This window comes from Schistocerca nitens, chromosome 3 (genome assembly GCF_023898315.1).
Source record: "Schistocerca nitens isolate TAMUIC-IGC-003100 chromosome 3, iqSchNite1.1, whole genome shotgun sequence".
Taxonomy (NCBI): Eukaryota; Metazoa; Arthropoda; class Insecta; order Orthoptera; family Acrididae; genus Schistocerca; species Schistocerca nitens.
Genome location: NC_064616.1, coordinates 506,283,791 through 506,305,494, shown reverse-complemented (window position 1 = coordinate 506,305,494; position 21,704 = coordinate 506,283,791).

The following is a 21,704-nucleotide window of genomic DNA, read 5'->3' as shown; positions in this document are numbered from 1 at the left end:
ACAGTGTCAAATTTATTATATAATATTGTGCGGTATTTTCAGAGGTTACACTCTTAAATTCTTTTTCTTTTATTCATTGTTGTATCAGTTCATATTATGTATATTCCTCACAAGGGAACCTCCCCATCGCACCCCCCTCAGATTTAGTTATAAGTTGGCACAGTGGATAGGCCTTGAAAAACTGAACGCAGATCAATCGAGAAAACAAGAAGTTGTGTGAACTATGAAAAAACTAAGCAAAACATACAAACTGAGGAGTCCATGTGCAAGATAGGCAACATCTAGGAAAATCCCAGCGGAGGAGCGCCGTGGTCCCATGGTTAGCGTGAGCAACTGCGGAACGAGAGGTCCTTGGTTCAAGTCTCTCCTCGAGTGAAAATTTTACTTTATTTTTGCAAAGTTATGATCTGGTGTGTGTGTGTGTGTGTGTGTGTGTGTGTGTGTGTGTGTGTGTGTGTGTGTGTGTGTGTGTGTTGCGACCGCACCGCAAAACCGTGCGATTAGTAGCCGAAAGGACTTGCCTCTCCAATGGAAAACGAAAACATTTGATTGCAAGGTCATAGGTCAACCGATTCCTCCACAGGAAAACACGTCTGATATATTCTATACGACACTGGTGACGGCATGTGCATCACATGACAGTAATATGTTGTCCACCCACCTAACTTTTACACTAGGTGAATGGGTAAAAAGATTTTTCTACCTTGTTAGATTTAGGTTGTGGATGTGATAATCACTCCCAAAAAAGTGTGAAAACATAAGAGTTTGACACAAACTGCAACTGATGAATGCAACAGTTTCACAGTCGCACAGTTTTGCTTGTGCTCTGTCAAAACATGTTTTTAACGTTTTAAAATTTTTCCGTGTGTAGAACGTCAAATCCTGCATATGTCCAAGCAAATCTGAACATGTCCTGGAATTTTGGAGAGCTAAGTTGATTATGTGTGAGTGCTTGAACTTTGATAATCGTCTGAAAATAAAAAATTTATATTTTCACCCGAGGGATAAGCTTGAACGAAGGACCTCTCGTTTCGCAGCTGTACATGCCAACCACGGGACCACGGCGCTCTAGGGTTCACTCTCACCTTGATGTTGCCTATCTTCCACATGGACTACTCAGTTTGTATATTTTGCTTATTTTTGCATAGTTCTACACAACTGCTTCCTCTTTTTCTCGGTTGACCTGTGTTCAGTTTTTCAAGGCCTATCCACTGTACCAACTTATAACTAATTCTGAGGGGGGTGCGATGGGGAGGTTCCCTTGTCAGAAAGACTGTATGTTTGTATTCTACTGATCGTGGAGACATTGGACACACTGAAATTTGGAACACCACGAGCATCCCGCGAAGTCATGTTTTGTACAAATCCACGTTCGGGAAAGAAATGGTAACTTTGCTAAAAATTTCACGCGTTGGCAATTTTTTCGGCGAACTACACGTAAGGAATCACTTTTCCGAAAATTGGCACCTGCAATTGATTCGAATCCAGATAAACTACAGGAATTTCACAGAAAATGATTTCAAATAATGTTTTCCATTCAGTTACTTTACACTGAAGCGCCAAAGAAACTGGTACAGGCATGCGTATTCAAATACAGAGATGTAGAAAGGCAGAATACGGTGTTACGGTCAGCAACGCCTACGTACGAAAAGACGTGTCTGGCGCAGTAGTTCGATCGGTTACTGCCGCTACAATGGCAGGTTATCAAGATTAGAGCGAGTTTGAACGCGATGTTTTAGTCTGCGCACGAGCGATGGGACACAATCTCCGAGGTAGCGATGAAGTGGGGATTTTTCCCATATGAGCATTTCCCTAGTGTACCGTCAATTTCAGGAATCGAGTAAAACATCAAATCTCCGCCATCGATGCAGCTGGGAAAAGATCCTGCAAGAACGGGAGCAACGAAGACTGAAGAGAATCGTTTACTGTGACAGAAGTGCAGCCCTTCCGCAGATTTCAACGCTGGGTCATCAACAAGTGTGTGCGTTTTCTGTTATGGTTTTAGGGCGCAAAACTACCGTCATAAGCGCCCGTTCTGTGGCTTAGGAAAAGGTAAAAAACCGAATGGAAATCAACAGCAATGGGAGCTAAACTCACAAAGGGGGAACTAAAAAGAGAAGGAAATCTTAGGAAATTACCATAGAAGGGGGTTTCCCAAAAAAGAGCTTCAAATGACCAATGTCATCTCACTGACACTGATGAACTCGAGGACTCGATCGGCTGAGTGCGTGTCATCTGCTACAATGGAAGATATATCAGGCAACAGCTGTAAACAGACGCGTAGCGGATAAAAATAGGGGCACTGAAGTAAAAGGTGTCTCACTATCGACGGTTGAGAGCAGTGGGGACAAAGCGGAGGAGGATCGCCACTTATAAAGATGTCTATGGCTAAAAAGACAGTGCCCTATCCCGAATCTAGTTACAATTACCTCCTCCAGACGACGATGTCTGGAGGAAGAGGTCCAAGCACAGGGAAGAGGTTTCACGTCCCATAATATATTATCAGGAAGTGTAGACCAATTTGCGTGCCATAAAAGAGCAACACGACGACATAAAACACTCTGTAGGTCGGCTAAGGGAACCACGCGAACAGAGGGTCGAGGAAGAGAGACTACAGCCTTGGCCGTTATATCGGCTGCCTCGTTTCCGCGGCTACTACGTGCCCTGGGATCCAGAGGAATTCCACAGACGCCGCCGCGCCCCAACACCAGAGGGATTAAAAACCTTAAAACTGAGAAAAACTACTTTCCCGGAGGAAACCGAGAACCAGGTCGACCATCCGGGAATTGTCAGCTAACATCAAAAGTAAAGTGTGGGGGAGTCTGTACTTAGCACGCAGAGCCAAAAGAAGGGGGCATTTTACCAAAACGTGAGCTACTGACTGGAAGGCTCTACAACCAGAAAGTGGAGGTGGCTCATCACGCAAAAGAAAACCATGGGTCAGCCTGGTATGGCAAATGCGGAGACGACACAGTGTGGTAGAGTCCTTTAGGGAGAGGGGAAAGGAAGAACGCCACAGGCCTGGTGTCACTTTGATCGCACGAAGTTTATTAGACAGGGAAGCATCCTCCCAAGAGTTGGCCCATGACTGCGCGAAGTGGGATTTGATGTGAAGCCGTAAATCTGCTGCAGGAGGGGTTACAGAAAACGGGGGGGGGGGGGGGGGGGGCTAAGTGACTGCTTCCCCAGCCAAACGATCAGAGAGCTCATTACCCGGGATACCCACATGGCTAGGGGCCCAAAGCAAGTCAACGGAACAAGCAGCACAGTGAATATCAGGGAGATGGTCATGGATGACAGAGACCAAGGGATGGCGCGTAAAACACCGGTAAATAGCCAGAAGGTCACCGAGTCCATATATAACAAAACGTGGTTGTGTTTGGACTGTTTAATAAAGGTAAGGGCCTGAGAAATTGCCATCAATTCTGCAATAAACACCCCACATGTAGGTGGCAGCAGATGATTTTCCGTTCCAACAGAGGACGTGAAGGCATAAGCAGACTTAGAGCCATCAGTGTAAAACACAGCATCCCGAAACTCCCATAAAATTTGGCGGAAAAATGAACGGAACACCATTGGGGGGGGGATGGTATCTTTCGGACCTCGGCAGAGATCCATCCGAATTCGAGGCCGAGGAACTAACCAAGGGGGGGGCGGGGGCTGGAGTAGAGGGAGCGAGGAAGACAGGATAAAGAAGGAAGCCCAAATCACGGCAAAGAGATGCAAGGCGGAGCCCAACCAGTAAACCCGCCCGAGGGCAGTTATCAGGTGGGCGACGTCCATGGTCTTTGAACAGGATAGAATAGGAAGGATGAGTGGGAGAGGAACGGACAGCGAGTGCGTAACACCCCAGAAGCTGGAACTGCCGAACAGAACGGGGGGGGGGGGAGGTCCCAGCTTCAACCAGGAGACTATCAACAGGGCTAGTAGGGAAGTCACCAGTGGCCAAACGGATACCATGATGGTGGACTGGATCCAGCATGTGCAGTGTGGAAGGAGCAGCTGAACCATAAACTTGACAATCTTAGTCCAAGCGAGACTAAACTAGAGCACGATAAAGATGGAGAAGGAGGGAGCGGTCCACACCCCAAGAGGAGTGGGCAAGGAAGTGAAGGACATGGGCGGAAACATCCTACCTTCATTAGTCTGATATGGGACAGCCAAGTGAGCTTGCTGTCGAAAAGAAGACCTAGGAAACAAAACTGTGGGACCACAGGCAATCGTTGTGCATCGAGATAGAGCTCTGGATCAGGGTGGATTGTAGTACGGCGACAGAAGGGGACAACCCGCGGTTTTAAAGGAGAGAATTGAAACCTGTGTGAGAGGGTCCATGCAGAGGCACGCTGTATAGCTCCCTGGAGCTGCTGTTCCGCAGAAGCCATCGAAGAGGAACTAACCCAAATGCAGAAATCATCCACATACAGGGCAGGAGCGACGAAAGGACCAACAGAGGCCACAAGTCCATCGTTAGCAATGAGGAAAAGGAGACAAGACAAAACCCTGTGGGATGCCCGTCTCCTGGGTCCGTGAAGAACTAAAAACAGTACCAACCCGAACCCTGAATGACCGATGGAACAGGAACTGGCGGAAGAAAATCGGGAGTCGGCCCCGTAAACCCCACTGATGCAGGGTAAGTAAGATGTGATGGCGCCAGGCCGTGTCATAGGCCTTGCGAAGGTCAAAAATACTGCAAGCAAATGGCGGCGCTGGGAAAAAGCCTGCCGAACTGCAGATTCCAAGCGAAGTAAATGATCGATTGGAGACGGTCCCTCTCGGAAGCCACACTGGTAAGGGGACAATAGATCCCGAGATTTGAGGACCCAATTGAGCCGACGGGCTACCATCCGTTCAAGTAACTTACAAACAACATTGGTCAAACTAATTGGCCGATAGCTGTCAACAAATAGGGGGTTATTAGCAGGCTTAAGGACAGGAACGACGATGCTATCCCTCCACTGAGAAGGGAAGTCACCCTGGAGCCAGATACGGTTAAACACCCGAAGATGTTGCTGTTGTGGAGCACTGAGATGTTGAAGCAGTTGGTTATGAATGGAATCTGGGCCAGCGGACGTATCATTAGAAGAAGATAGAGCAGAAAGAAATTCCCATTTAGTAAAAGGTTCGTTGTAAGATTCTGACTGACAAGGGGTAAAACGCAAGGTGGAAGCTTCAGACCGCTGTTTCAGACGAAGGAAAGCAGCCGGATAGGAGGCTGATGATGCCATTGCAAAATGGGTCGCAAGATGTTCCGCAAAAATCAGCGTGTCCGTACAAAGGCCATCTGGGAGGTGAAGGACTGGGAGGGTGGACTGCTGATGGCAACCTTCGAGAGAGCGAAGTTTAGCCCATATCCGTGACATAGGGACGGTAGAACCGAGGGAAGAAACAAATCGCTCAACATATCCGCTTGATCTGTTTCATTAAATAACGGGCTTTAGCGCGAAGGCGTTTAAAGGTAATAAGGCTGGCAATGGATGTGTGCCTCTTAAGGTGTTGCAAAGCTCACGGCGATCACGGATGGCAATGGAAATGGCCGTACTCCACCACGGGACTTGCCGGCGACGAAATGGTCCAGATGAGCGCGGGACAGCAAGGCTAGCAGCGTGAACAATCGCGTCAGACATCACGTAGGACGTCATCAATACAACCCGACAAAGAGGGTGAAAACACGACCTGTGCAGTGCATACAGGCCAATCGGCACGTTGGCAAGACCAACGAGGTAACCTGTCCATCGGGGAGTGGGGAGGGAGAGAGAGAATCAACGGGAAAGGTCACTATCACGAGGGTGGTCATGTAGCGACCAGAGTAATGAAGGGAGGGAGAGAGGAGGGAGGGAGAAGAAAGAAAGATCAATGGCAGTAAAGGTACCGCGATCGGCACTGAAATGAGTAGGGGAGCCATCATTAAGAAGGGACAAGTCGTGGTCTGCAAAAACTGGTCTATGAGAAGACCTCGTCGAGATGGAAATGCACTGCCCCACAAGGGATGATGAGCATTAAAATCCCCAAGAAGAAGGGAGGGGTAAGTTGCTGAAGAACGGCAGTTAAGGCAACAGGTGCAAGAGTCCTGTCAGGAGGGAGATAAAGATTGCAAACCGTGACCTTAGAGTCCAGGTGGACCCTAACAGCAACCGCTTCCAATGTAGCTGGAATAGGAATCTACGTGCTAGCAATGTTTGTATGGACCAACGCACAAACGCCAACAGAAGCCCACAGGGGTCCGACCCGATTTCAGTAAAATGAGATTCCTGTAGAACCACAGAAGCTGCAGAGCAAAACGAAATAAGGGATTTCAATTCCGGCAGGTGACGTTAGTATCCATTACAATTCCATTGGGTAACCACAGAACGATCATTTAAATGGTGGCTGAACACGCTGAAGCCAGTCATACCGCCGGGTCCCCACCCGTCACCGACAAGGAGGGGGCGACATCCATGAACGACAGGTCAGAATCCGGTTGTGAAGTCGAGGAAGGGACCTCCGGTGACACCCGAGGATCTTTGTCCTAGGACTTATGTTTCTTCTTCTTTTCAGGTTGAGATCGAGGAGGGCTGTGAGAAAGGAGCCAGCTGCAGCAAGATCGGGAACAAAGATCGGGCGACCTGGGGACCGACAGACCGCGGTTTTCGCGGTCGTCGCGTGGCGGCAGACCTTTGCCCTGGAAGGTGCCGGGAAGGGGCTTCCCGGAAGAGGCGCCCTTTACCAGCAGACGCCGAAGCTGTGGGACACTTCTCCGGCTGAGGAGGGGGAGCAGCGCCCAGAGGAGAAGGTGGGGAGGCCGCAGGGGATGGGGGGAGGAAAGGGGTCCGGGATTGAAGTAAGGAAAGGGTGAAGATTTAACTTAAGCATAGCTAGATTTTATGGACACAGGGTGAAGACGTGTATACTTCTTACGAGCCTCTGTGTAGGTGAAACGATCAAGGGACTTTTACTCCTGTATCTTCTATTCCTTCTTATATACTGGGCAATCTGGTGAACGTGGAGAATGTTTGCCATGACAAACACAGGAGGGGGAACACAGGGACTCCCTTCATGGAGTGGACGTCCACAGTCACTACAGAGAGGCCTGTGAACAGCGGGAAGACCTGTGTCCAAAACGCAAGCACTTAAAACACCTCATAGGAGGTGGGATGTACGGCTTCACATCACATCGATAGACCATAATCTTAACTTTCTCAGGGATGGTATCCCCTTCAAAGGCCAGGATAAAGGCACCAGTATCAATACGATTGTCTTTAGGACCCTTCTGAACACGCCAAACAAAGTGAACACCCCGCCGTCCGAGATTGTCCCGAAGTTCATCAGTTTGAAGGATGATGTCCCTGTGAAAAATCACACCTTGAATCATATTTAGAGACTGGTGGGAGGTAATGGACACAGGAATTGTCCGAAGATGGGTACAGGCACGGAGGGCCGCAGATTGGGCAGCTGAAGCAGTTTTGATCAGCAACGAACCCAACCGCATCTTGCTCAGGGAGTCCACTTCGCCGAACTTGTCTTCAATGTGTTCCCACGAAGAATAAAGGTTTGGTATTGGTGGAAGTATCTCCATCAGTCCCGGTGCAAACCAGATAGCGGGGGAAAGGTTTTGCCCCTAGCCGACTGGCCTGACCCTCTTCCCAAGGGGTAGCCATGGAAGGGAAGGCCGAAGGGGCAAGACATCAGCACTTTAATCAGTTCCACGCAGACAGACGGTCGCAGAAGAACGTCCAGAGTTTTGGACCGTATGTGTTTCATTTGCATAGCATCCACCCTGATACGACCCACTCCGATCACGGGCTCTCCTCACAGGCGCCACCCAACCACAGCATGGGCCGTCTGGCACGGTGGCCATTGCCAGGAGTTCCGATGCACCAGGATGACAAGCAACCACTCCAAGGCATGCATGAGGTGGTCACAGCTCAGATATCAGAAGTGTGATCCCTGTGCGTTCAGGGGGCTCAACCAAAAGGGTACATAGCGACCCCACCATACAGGCTGGCTACTGTGCTGGCTATGCACCCTAGCATCAGACGATGTGAACGAAAAGGTGGACTGTACTAGGAGAGCACATGTCAGAGACACTAGGTAAGGTGCTCTTCCCCAAATGGCTCACACTACGGGAGAGATATTTAGTAATGGAGGTCAAACCCCAGAGGGGGACCAGGGAGTGCCAAAAGGAAGTGGTGATTACGCAACAAAGCCAAACTGTAAAACCAACAGTACCAGGAGGATAGCGGGGGCCAGCATAAGCAAGGACACCAAGAGAGGGAGAGGAGAGAGGAGGGGGAAGGAGCAAGGAGGGAAGGGGAAGGAAATGCAGCCCTGTAAAGAAGGAAGGCTGCAATAGCTCGGGGCCCTATGCTCGCCACACACGTACCCATAAAAGAGGTGTTGACCCCTGTGGGGGGGAGGGAGGTGGGGAGGGAGGGGGGCAGGCGGCGGGCTGGGCTGGTGTAAAAAGCTCTAGACGCTAAACGCAATCCACGGTGGTGGACAGAGTCGAGACGCCAAAGAATAGATGGCCGTGCAGAGTAAACTATGCTCCTATAGTCCAATTTAGAGTGCACTAAGGCGCGATAGAGGCGGAGAAGGACCACTCTGTCCGCTCCTCAGGAGGTACAATTCAGAAAAGGGAGGATGTTGACGGATCGCCGACAGTGAGTCTAGCGATATGAAACGTGGGAGGACCAGCACAATTTTCCGTCAAACTCAAGTCCCAAGAATTTAGCGACGTCCGCTAACGGAAGGTCGACAAAGCCTAGATGTAGGGTAGGCAGAAGAAACTCCGTACGACGCCAAAAATTTACACAGTCGGTCTTACTGGGAGAAAAGCGGAAGCCCGTTTCGAAGCTCCATGAGTGGAGGCGATCGAGTCATCCTTGGGGAAAGAGACAATCCATAATTGGATTTATGGCAATGACGAACAGTACAACACTCAGCACGGAGCCCTGGGGCACGCAGTTTTCTTGGGAGAAAGTAAGGGAGAAGGTAGTGTTCACGCGCAACTCAAATGTGTACTGTCAAATTCACGAATAAAAAGTGATAGCCAACCTCGAAAGCCCCAAGAGAACAGTGTGCGTAGGATGCCTGTCCTCCAACAGGTATCGTATGCTCTCTCCAGATCAAAAAAATATTGCTACTGTTTGGTGTTTCCTGAGAAAATTGTACATGATTTAAGTGGAGAGCAACAAGATGGTCAACTGCATAACGATGCTTTCGGAAACCGCATTGGACAGGTGTTAAAAGACTGCGGGACTCCAGCCACCAGCCTAAACGGCAATTCAACCTGCGATCCAACATCTTACATACACCTGTTCAGAGATATGGGGCGATAGCTAGAGGGGAGATTTTTGTCCTTTCCAGGTTTCGTAACAGGAATGAATATAGCTTACCGCCATCTTTGTTTTGTTTTAGGGCGCAAAAACAACTGAGGTCATACGTGCCCAGGTCTTAATTATAGAATGCAAAGACAGAGACAAGGGAAACGACTATGTCAGTCCCAACTGAAAGAATATGATACATCCAAACAAGCCACTTGGAAAATGGGCCAAAAAAGACACCATACAAAAATGAAAATACAAAACTAAAAATTAAGTTGCCTTCACCATATTGAATCGGCAGGTAAAAAGTAAAACGCGGGCGACAGCCCGCGCGTCATTTGCTAAAACAGCTGATAAATCACATGGCAAACCCAAGATGGAACGCAAATTAGTAAAAAAACTGGCATTCCAGCAGGTAGTGGCGGACAGTTAACATCTGGGCGCAATGCGTACAAAGTGATGGGGCAGCGCCATTGAGCAAATGACGATGGCTAAAAAGGCAGTGCCCAATACGCAGCCGAGTTAAAATAATCTCCTCCCCGAGGGAGGACCGAGAGGAGGTCATCCAAGGCGCTGGGAGAGGCTTATTAAGCCGAAGCTTATTCACGTGAAGGGAGAAGCATTGACGATGCCAAAGGGACACCACCTCCTGACAACCTCGCTATCTTCTGGGAAAGGTACTGTCGGTCCAAATTCGATTATAAAGGCGAAAGAGATAACGCAGACTATGGTATGATAAATGCAGCAACATGTAGACGTGGACGCCATCCGGTCCTGGGGCAAAAGAGCGAGAAGGGAGTGCGTGCTCGAGTTCCCGCAAAGAGGAAACAGTATAATAGCTTTCGCTTTTTTGAGAGGAGAAAGCTAGAGGTCGCACTTGCGCTGCTCATTTCTTCGGGAGAGAGGCTGGCGGGTAATTTGAAGAGCTCGAAATCTGAGCAAAGTGTTGACCCAATGAGTTAGAAACTGCGACTGGGTCCATTAAGGCATCTTACACGACAGTGAGCCCAGAAATCTGGGAGAAACCAGACGTGCCGGATAACCATCGAATTCGACTCCAAACTACTGATGAGTTAAAGGATCTGGTAAAGAAGTCCCAGCTTTCCTTCCTGCTATCGCGGATGATGCGACGGCCTCGCGCACGGAACTGCTTATAGCGGATACAGTTGGCCAACGTAGGATGGTGGCAGATAACGCAAAGACCACGTCTCCCCTCGCGTATTGCGTCACGGCACGCCTCGTTCCACCAAGGAACTGGGGGGCGCCGTGGCAAAAGGGAGGTAAGAGGTATTTAACTTTCGGTGGCTGTAAGAATAACTTCTGTAACATGAGTAACCTGATCGTCAATGCTAGGAAAGGGACGGTCATCTAATATCGCTAGAGAGGAGGAAAGTGTCCAGTCGGCTTGGTATAACTTCCAGTGTCTTGGGCGCATAGATGGCAGTTGTGGCTGTAATCGAAGTTGTGACGTCTCGTTTTGTCTCGGTTCGATGGTGATGGTTGCCCAGTCGAGATGACGTGGAACGGCGTCCATCGATCATGACAACGCGAATCTGTAACTATTAAGAAAAACTCCTCGCGCGGTTTGGTTATATTTCAGATACTGCCTCAAAACTGATATCGTCTAGATGGAGCAGCACGCCTGTGTGTTTGCGCCGCCCTTGCTTGTAATGAAAGCAGTGGTGTTCAAGGTCACCTGTCACCACTGGATAAGCAGCAGTCAGCAGCAAGTCTTACTCTTAGCTCACTTATTTGTTTTATAGTATAATCATTAATTTCTTTGCGTGTTTTTGGGTACTTGCATAGTTTAATTCGTAAATTTCGGGCGTATTATAGTATTTGAGAGTTTTAGCATCGCGTTTTAGTACCCGTATAGTGTAAATTCTCGTAGCCATCAGTCATCTGTGTTTTCAACGACTTGTAAGATAAAAGAGGAACAAATGTTAGGGATGGATAGGGACTGCGCCTGTTGTGTACGGATTCAGGGGGAATTGGCCACCGTCAGTAAACAGCTGGAAGCTGTTTTGGCCGTGGTCGACAGCCTCCAGGCTGTTGCCCTGGGCCGCGGTGACATTGGGACACCCGAGGTGATCAGTTCGTTTTGTGTTACCGCGCAATAGGAGTGAGTGAGTCACTGATATGAAACGCGAGTTGGGGTGGCAGTCACTGAAACAATGGTGGTTTTCTTTGCTGCGAGATCTATTTCAATCACCAACTTTCTCTTCCGGATGCGAAAATATTTTGACACCCACCCACATAGGGAGAAATGATCATAATAAAATAAGAGAAATCAGAGCTTGAACGGAAAGATTTAGGTGTTCCTTTTCCCACGCGCCATTCGAGAGTGGAATGGTAGAGAAGTAGTATGGAAATGGTTCGATAAACCCTATGCCATGCACGTAAGTGTGAATTGCAGAGTAACCATGTAGATGTAGACGTCTATCTTCTCCAACTATAAATATAGCGACTGCACTACTCGATAACGCGATGACTCCCTTTTTTTTGTTTTGGTTTTAGGGCGCAAAACTGCTATGGTCATTAGCGCCCGGACCGTGACTTAGGAAACAGTAAAAAACCGAAAATGGAAACCAGCAGCAATGGGAACGAAAGTCATAGAATTGGAGAACTAAAAGCAGATGGAAGGCTTAAAAATCCACTACACAACGGGGTTCGTTGTCCCCAAAAAAAGCTTCAAATGACTGACGTCATTTCACTGGCTCTAATAAACTCGAGTACGCGATCGGCTGAGCGCGTGTCATCTGCTAAAATCGACGATATATCAGGCGATAGCTGTAGACGGGAGCGTAACGGATTAAAATAGGGGCACTCAATTAAAAGGTGTCTTACCGTCCACAGCTGAGAGCAGTGGGGACAGAGTGGGGGAGGATCGCCGCTTAAAAGATGTCTATGGCTAAAAAGACAGTGCCCTATCCGTAGTCTAGTTAAAATTACATCCTCCCAACGACGCGTTCGGGAGGAAGAGGTCCAAGCAGAAGGAAGAGCTTTCACGTCCCGTAATTTATTATGCTGAAGTGTCGACCAATGTGCGTGCCATAAAAAACCAACACGACGACATAAAACGCTCCGTAGATCGGCGAAGGGAATCGATTGAATAGCTGGCCGAGGAAGAGAGACTGCAGCCTTGGCTGCAACATCGGCCGCCTCATTTCCACAGATACCAACGTGTCCCGGGAGCCAGAGGAACGCCACAGAGACGCCCCCCAGGTGGAGCAAGCGCAGACAGTCCTGAATCCGGTGGACCAGAGGGTTCACAGGGTAAAGAGCTTGGAGACTGAGGACAGAGTTGAGAGAATCTGAGCAGATTACGTACAGTATCCGCTGATGGCGGCGGATGTAGTGGACAACCTGGAGAACAGCGTAAAGCTCCGCAGTATAAACCGAACACTGGTCGGGAACCCGAAAGGGATTTTGGGTGTCGCCAACAATATAGGCAACTCCCTACACCCAACGAGGTTTTCGAGCCGTCAGTGTAAATAAATGTGGCGTCCGTCATTTGTGCACATAGAGCAGCAAATGCCCGACGATAAACAAGTGAAGGGCTACCATCCTTGGGAAATCGAAAAAGGTCACGGAGCAGGCAGATCCGGGGACGGAGCCAAGGCGGTGCTGTACCCCAAGTTGTCAAGAAGGTTTTAGGAAAGCGGAAGGAAAGAGAATGGAGCAGTTGACGGAAGCGGACTCCCGGCGGTAGTAGGGAGGAGGGGCGGCCTGCATACCCTACATCAAAGAAGGCGTCGAAAAAAAAGTCATGGGCTGGATTAGCAGGCATGGAAGACAGATGGCTAGCATAACGACTCGGAAGGACTGCTTGCCGATTGGACAGCGGAGGTTCAGCAGTCTCAGCATAAAGGCTTTCCACAGGGCTGGTGAAAAAGCTCCAGACACTAAACGTAATCCACGGTGGTGGATAGAGTCGAAACGACGAAGAATAGGCGGCCGAGCAGACGAGTAAACTATGCTTCCATAGTCCAATTTCGAGCGCACTAAGGCGCGACAGAGGCGGAGAAGGACCACTCGGTCGGCTCCCCAGGAGATACCATTCAGGACACGGAGGGTGTTGAGGGAGCGCAGACAGCGAGCCGAAAGATAGGAAATGTGGGAGGACCAGCACAGTTTTCTGTCAAACATAAGACCCAAGAATTTAGCGACGTCTGAAAACGGAAGGTTGACAGGACCTAGATGTAAGGAGGGCGGAAGAAACTCCTTACGTCGCCAAAAATTAACACAAACGGTCTTACTGGGAGAAAAACGGAAGCCGGTTTCGATGCTCAAGAGTGGAGGCGATCGAGACATCCATGAAGACGTCGTTCAAGAAGCCTGGTCCGTTGAGAGCTGTAGTAGATCGCTAAATCGTCCACAAAGAGGGAGCCCGAGACATCAGGAAGGAGACAATCCATAATTGGATTTTTGGCAATGGCAAAAAGTACAACACTCAACACGGAGCCCTAGGGTACCCCGTTTTCTTGGAAGAAGGTACGGGAGAGAGTGGTGTTCACACGCACCCTAAATATGCGCTCTGCCATAAATTCACGAAGAAAAAGGGCCGGCCGACCCGAAAGCCTCAAGAGAACAGTGTGCAGAAAATGCCTGTCCTCCAACAGGTATCGTATGCTCTCTCCAGATCAAAAAATATTGCTACCGTTTGGCGTTTCCGGAGAAAATTGTTCATGATATAAGTGGAGAGAGCAACAAGATGGTCAACTGCAGAACAATGCTTTCGGAATCCGCATTGGGCAGGTGTTAAAAGACTGCGGGATTCCAGCCACCAAGCTAAACGGTAATTCACCATACACTCCAAAACCTTACATATACTACTCGTGAGAGAAATGGGGCGATAGCTAGAGGGGAGATGTTTGTCCTTTCCAGGTTTCGGAACAGGAACGACGATAGCTTCCCGCCATCGTCTGGGAAAAGTACTGTCAGTCCAAATTCGATTATAAAGGCGCAGGAGGTAACGCAGACTATGGGTTGATAAATGCAGCAACATTTGGATGTGGATACCATCCGGCCCTGCGGCGGAGGAGCGAGAAGAAGAGAGTGCATGTTGGAGTTCCCGCATGGAGAAAACAGTATTGTAGCTTTCGCGATTTTGAAAGGAGAAAGCAAGATGTCGCACTTCCGCTGCACGTTTCTTCGGGAGAAACGCTGGCGGGTAATTTGAAGAGCTCGAAATCTCAGCAAAGTGCTGACCCAATGAGTTAGAAATTGCGAAGGGGTCCACTAATGTATCATGCGCGACAGTGAGCCCAGAGACTGGGGAGAAACTAGGCGCGCCTGAGAACCGTCGAAGACGACTCCTAACTTCCGAGGTGGGAGTGAAGGTGTTAAATGAGCTAATAAAGAATTTCCAGCTTGCCTTCTTGCTATCGCGGATGACACGACGGCATCGAGCACGGAACTGCTTATAGCGGATACAGTTGGCCAAAGTAGGATGGTGGCGGAAAACGCGAAGAGCACGTCGCCGCTCACGTATTGCGTCACGGCATGCCTCGTTCCACCAAGGAACTGGGGGGCACCGGGGCAATTCGGAGGTGCGTAGTATTGAACGTTCCGCAGCTGTAAGAATAACGTCGGTAATATGTGTGACCTCATCGTCGACGCTGGGAAAGTGACGGTCATCGAACGTCGCTAGAGACGAAAAAAAGTGTCCAATCGGCTTGGGCAAACTTCCAGCGTCGCGGGCGCATATATGGCAGTTGAGGCTGCAGTCTAAGGACACATGGAAAGTGGTCACTCGAGTGTGTATCATCAAGGGCGAACCATTCGAAGCGCCGACCTAGCGGAACAGTACCGACCGCAAGGTCCAAATGAGATAAATTTGTTGTGGAGGCAGACAAAAATGTAGGGACCCCAGTGTTGAGGCCAACTAGATCCGCTTGGTGGAAGACGTCTAGCAATAGTGAGCCACGTGGACAAGGATGTGGAGATCCTCAAAGTGGGTGGTGGGCATTGAAGTCCCCAACCAGCAAATAGGAGGGTGGAAGCTGACCAAGAAGATGAAGGAGATCTGCTAGTGCCATTGGTGTGGATGATGGAATGTATACAGTACAAAGAGAGAACGTGTATCCAGAAAGGGAAAGACTGAAAGCGACAGCTTGGAAGGAAGTGTGTTAGGGGATTGGGTGATAATTGAGAGTTTCATGGAGAAGAATCATGAGTCCTCCATGGGCTGGAGTGCCTTCAACAGAGGGAGTTCATATCGCACGGACTGAAAATGGGGGAGAACAAAGCGGTCATGGGGACGCAGCTTTTTTTTTCCTGAAGACAGAAGATGACCGGCGACTAGGATCGTAAGAGGATCGACAATTCATCCCGATTGGCTCGAATGCCGCGGATATTCCAGTGGATAATGGACATAGGGTGAACAGAAAATGGAGGAATGTGACCAAAGTTGCTGTCAACTCAACGACTGCTCTGAGCTTGCGACCGACAGCATGGAATGGCATTCAGCCGAAGGCTGAAGATCCTGATCCATAGGTTGTTCAGGAGCAGCTCCTGCCACCAGCGATCGGCCGGTTGATCGGCCGCCAGCAGTGCGCCTCGGCGACACAGAAGACGGCCGAGGGCCATTTCTGCCAGGTGGTGCTGTAGATGGGACACGCCTTAGCGGAGAAGGAGATGAACTGGGTTTCTTTGTAGCCTTCTTGGAAATATGATGTTTAGAAGGAGGAGGAACCGATGGTTGTGAAGTTGGGCTACGTAAAAAATCTTCACGAGTATGCTCTTTTTCGAAGTCTTGGTGTTTGACTTTTGGGCTCGAGATTTAGCAGGACCCCATGAAGGGTGAGCCATAGAGTGGGCAGGCGAAAGTGGTAATGTTGAACAGGCGATCTTTGCGCTGGCCGATCTGACGCACGTGGCACTAAAGGTGAGGTCGCAAGTCTGCGTGGCTGCCTCCTTTGTTGGCCGAGGAGAAGCAAGAACAGTGCTGTATTTTCCTGTCTGAGGCACGGTGGGCTGTCAACTGGCGAATAAATTTCGAGCAGCAAAGGTCGACACCTTTTCCTTCACTCTGATTTCCTAGATGAGCTTTTCGTCCTTAAAAACGGGGCAATCACGAGAGGAAGCAGCGTGGTCACCCATACAGTTGATGCAGCGAGGGGATGGAGGTGGACAAGCACCCTCATGGGCATCCCTGCCACACGTAACACATTTGGCCGGATCGAACAGGACTGGCTGGTGTGATTGAACCGCTGACACCGATAGCAACGCGTAGGGTTTGGGACGTAAGGGCGAACTGAAATTCTCATAGCCTGCTTTGATTTTCGATGGGAGTTGATCTTTGTCAAATGTCAAGAAGACAGTGCGGGTTGGAATGATGTTCGTGTCAACCCTTTTCATGACTATGAACAGCAGTTACGCCCTGGTCAGGCAGGTAGTGCTGAATTTCTTCGTCAGACAATCTATCGAGGGAGCGTGTATAAATGACTCCACGCGAGGAATTTAAAGTGCGGTGCGCTTCAACCTGGACAGAGAGACAGGAATTTTTGGATAAAAATCGGGAGCAGGTATCTGAGACCCCACTCGTATATTGTGGCAAGGATATGATGTCAGCAGGTCGTGTCATGCTTTTCGTGAATCATAAAAGACAGCAACCAGGTGTTGGCCTCTGGATAAGGCTGTTTGGATGGTAGACTCTAGGGACAAGATTATCAGTGGTAGAGCGACCCTGACAGAAGTCGCCCTGACATGGCCACAGTAGGCCACGTGACTCCAGGACCCAACCAAACATCCGACACCATACGTTCGAGTAGCTCACAAAAAACGTTGGTCAGGCTGATGGGCCGATAGCTATCCAAATCAGTTTACCGGGTTTGAGCACCAAAATGATAGTGCTCTCCCGCCATTACGATGAAAGATGCCATCGCACCAAGTCCACTTGAAGATGAGACGTCGCTCGTAGTCAGACGAGAGATGATTGATCATCTGACTGAATCCGATCTGGCCCAAGAGCTGTGTCAGGGCAATGTGCTAGGGCACTGAGGAGCTCCCAGTCTGTAAATGGGGCGTTATAGGACTCACCGTGGCGTGTAGTGAATGAGACTACTTTCCATTCCAGCCGCCATTTGAGAGAGCGAAAGGCTGGGGAAGTAATTCTCCAACACAGAGGCTGTAGTGTAGTGCTCAGCAAAGTACTCTGCAATCGCGTTTGCGTTGCTACATAACACGCCATTTATGAGAACACCAGAACACCTGTTGGGGTCTGGCACCAAAAAAGACGTTTCGTCTTTGACCAGACTTGAGAAGGTGACGTATGGCATCCAATTGTCGAGACGTATCTCGACTAACACTCTTGCTTCCGTCGTTTGATAAGGGCACAGAGCCATTTAAAGGCTATGAGGTGCTCCAGGGAAGGATGCCACTTATGCCACTGTAGTTCTCGCCGACGCTCCTTAATTGCTTCAACTACTTCTGGCGACCACCGAAGGACTGCCTTTCGATTGGGGGCGCCCTGAAGAGCAAGGGATCGCGTTTTCCGCCGCAGAAACAGTTTTAGTCATCTGCTGAACCATCACATCGATGGTACCATGTGAGGGAGATTGAACAGTGACAGCAGAGGTGGAAGTTTCCCAGTCCACCTTGTTTAAAGCCCATCTGGGCAGACGTCTGTGGGCCTGACGCTGGGGCAATGACAGGAAGGTAGGGAAGTGGTCACTACCGCACAGGTCGTCATGTGCTCTCCAGTGGATAGGTGGTGGTGGTTGTTGTTGTTGGGATGTTTAAGGGGACAAACAGCTAAGGTCATCAGTCCCCCATTCCAAAAACAGGCGAGACATAAATTCGCAGAGCAGGTAAAACCCCAAGGGGAAGGAGACTCCCCCCCCCAGGAACTGAAAGAACACAAATTAGGCAACGAACACTACAGACAAATAGAGTACAGATGAACACCAGACAGAAAGAAGCAGAAGAAAAGATTATGGCCGAAGACTGGTTGACTGACCACGAGAACAAAAAAAAAAAGGGAAAGAGTCAACCATCTTACGACACACTAAAATCTGCAACCAAATATGGGAGACTCGAGGACAAGAGACACAGAAAGGGAAAGGTGCAGGACCTCCCTAAATAGAACCATAAAAAGGGCCACCACGGATAAAATTTAAAACGTCATCAGCCATGGAGGCATCGTCACATAAAACCAAGGGCAAAGTGCCCGGGAGATTAAAAGACTGCCAGAGGGTGCACAGTCGGGGACACTCCAACAGAATGTGGGCGACCGTCAGCCGGGACCCACACCGACACGGGGGGGGGGGGGGGGGGGGGGATCCTCCTGACGCAAAAGACGGCCGTGCGACAGGTAGGTATGGCCGATGTAGAGCCGACACAGGATGACAGAGTCCCTGCGAGAAGCCCGCAGGGAGGAGCGCCACACATCGGTCGTCTCCTTGACAGCCCGCAGTTTATTCGGGGCTGTCATGCCATGCCACTCAACAGACCACATCCCAAGCACCTTACGGCGCAACACCAGCTGCTGATCGCGAGCCGTGAGGCCGATCTCCAAAGCTGGGGCGTCGATCGCCCCTTTGGCCAGCCTGTCAACAAGTTCGTTCCCAGAGATGCCAACGTGACCTGGCGTCCAAACAAAGACCACCGAACGACCAGAACGGGTAATGGCGGAAACAGACTCCTGAATAGACGGCACCAGAGGAGAAGAGGTATAGCAGCGGTCGATGGCCTGGAGGCTGCTCAGGGAGTCATTGCAGATGACGATGGACGTACCTGAGCAGGAACGCATATGCTCAAGAGCACGCAGTATGGCCACCAGCTCTGCAGTAAAAATACTGCAGCAGGCAGGCAAGGAGCGCTGCTCAACATGGGCAGCGTGAGCAAAAGCGTAGGCAGTGCGACCATCAACCAGGGAACCATCAGTGTAGACAGCCTCACAGCCCGAAAATGACGTTAGGAGCGCAAGAAAACGGCGACGGAGGGCCACAGGCGGAACCGAGTCCTTGGGTCCCTGTGCCAAGTCCAGACGGACGGACGGCCGAGGCAAACACCAGGGAGGCGTAGGTGCACGGATCTGGAAGGGAGGCAGAAGTGGGAATGACCCCAGTTCCGACAGCAGGGACTGGACGCGGACAGCTATGGAAAGCCCAGACCTAGGTCGCCGTTCGGGCAGATGGAGGACCATGGCAGGGAAAAGCAGGCGACGATTGGGATGGCCCGGCGAACAATGCACGTGGACAGCATAGTCGGCGAGCAGTCGATGGCGGCGAATCCGCAGCGGGGGAACCCCGGCCTCCACCGGTAGACTATCCACGGGGTTCGTACGAAAAGCGCCAGTTGCAAGCCGTACCCCACAGTGGTGTATGGGGTCTAACAACTTCAACACTGAGGGTGATGCAGACCCATAGGCCAGGCTCCCATAATCAAGCCTGGACTGCACAATGGCTCTGTATAATCGCAACAGCGTGCAGCGGTCCGCACCCCAAGATGTGTGGCTCAGGCAGCGGAGTGCGTTGAGGTGCCGCCAGCACTTTTGCTTCAGCTGAGTAATATGAGGATCCCATGTGAGCCGGGCATCAAAGACGAGTCCTAAGAAGCGGCAAGTGTCCACCACTTCAAGCAGGTGGCCGTCGAGGTAAAGTTCAGGATGAGGGTGGACCGTCCGACGCCTGCAGAAGTGCATAACTCTAGTCTTGGCTGCAGAGAACTGAAAACCATGAGTCAGAGCCCATGATGCTGCCTTGCGAACGGCGACTTGCAGCCTGCGTTCGGCGACTCCCGTAGTCGTGGAGCTAAATGAGATGCAGAAGTCGTCGGCATACAAAGAAGACACTGACGAGCCCACAGCTGCAGCCAGACCATTAATGGCCACTAGAAATAAGGAGACGCTCAACACCGAGCCCTGCGGGACCCCATTTTCCTGTGTACAAGAGGAACTAGAGGTGGCACCGACTTGCACCCGGAAAGAGCGGCGCAATAGAAAGGTTTGAAGAAAAGCTGGGAGCCGACCACGAAGACCCCACTCATGCAACGTAGCAAGGATGTGATGCCTCCATGTGGTGTCATACGCCTTCCGCAGATCAAAAAATACAGCAACGAGATGCTGACGTAGGGCAAAGGCCGTACGGATAGCAGATTCCAGCCGCACCAAATTGTCTGCTGCTGACCGGCCCAGACGGAAGCCACCCTGGGATGGAGCGAGGAGACCGCGCGACTCAAGGACCCAACACAAACGCCGCCCCACCATACGTTCGAGCAATTTGCACAAAACGTTGGTGACGGTAATGGGACTATAGCTGTCTACTGCCAGTGGGTCCGCACCAGGCTTCAAGATGGGGACAGTAAGACCCCCCCCCTCGCCATTGCGACGGGAAGAGGCCCTCGCTCCAAATGTGGTTAAAGATGGCGAGGATGTGTCTCTGGCAGTCCCTGGAGAGATGCTTCAGCATCTGTGTGTGGATGCAGTCTGGTCCTGGTGCTGTATCAGGGCAATCGGCGAGGGCAGCGAGGAATTCCCTCTCGCTGAAAGGAGCATTGTATTTTTCAGAACGACGCGTGTGGAATGATAACGGCGTCTGCTCGGCTCGCTCCTTGAGAGAGCGAAAGGCGGGGGGGATAAGTTGCAGTCGCAGAGCTCTTAGCAAAGTGCGCAGCAAGGTGTTCAGCAATGGCGGCAGCGTCCGTGCAGACAGCGCCGTCCAATGAGATCCCAGGGACACCCCTCGCTCGTGTGGTCCCGGATCCGGCGGATTTATGGATACCAAACCCCCTTTGGTATCCATAAATCCGCCGGATCCGGGACCACACGAGCGAGGGGGAGACACAGGAGCCCAAGGATGAGACATACCTCTCCCAGCACTCCTTCTTACGCCGTGTAATAAGACGACGGGCCAAGGCACGGAGCCTCTTAAAGGCGATGAGGGTCTCTAGAGACGGGTGACGCCTATGACACTGGAGGGCCCGCCTACAGTTGCGAATAGCCTCAGCAATCTCCGGCGACCACCAGGGTACAGCCTTCCTCCGAGGGAGTCCAGAAGAGTGGGGGATGGCAGCCTCGGCCGCCGAAATGATTGACGTGGTTAAGACACGGACCACCTCGTCAATGTCACCCTGTGGGGGAGACTCGATGGTTGCAGCGGAAGTAAAAGCCGGCCAGTCAGCCCTGTGGAGAGCCCAGCGGGGCAGGCGCCCAGAAGAATGACACTGGGGCAGTGACAAATAGATGGGAAAATGGTCACTACCACAGAGGTCAGGATGCACTCTCCAGTGGAGGGATGGGACAAGGCCGGGGCTGCAAAGAAAGAGATCGATGGCCGAGAACGAGCCATGGGCAACACTGAAATGCGTGGGAGCACCGGTGTTCAAAAGGCTAAGGTCGAGCTGAGCCAACAAATGCTCCACAGCACGACCGCGGTCATTGGAGAAAGTCCCACCCCA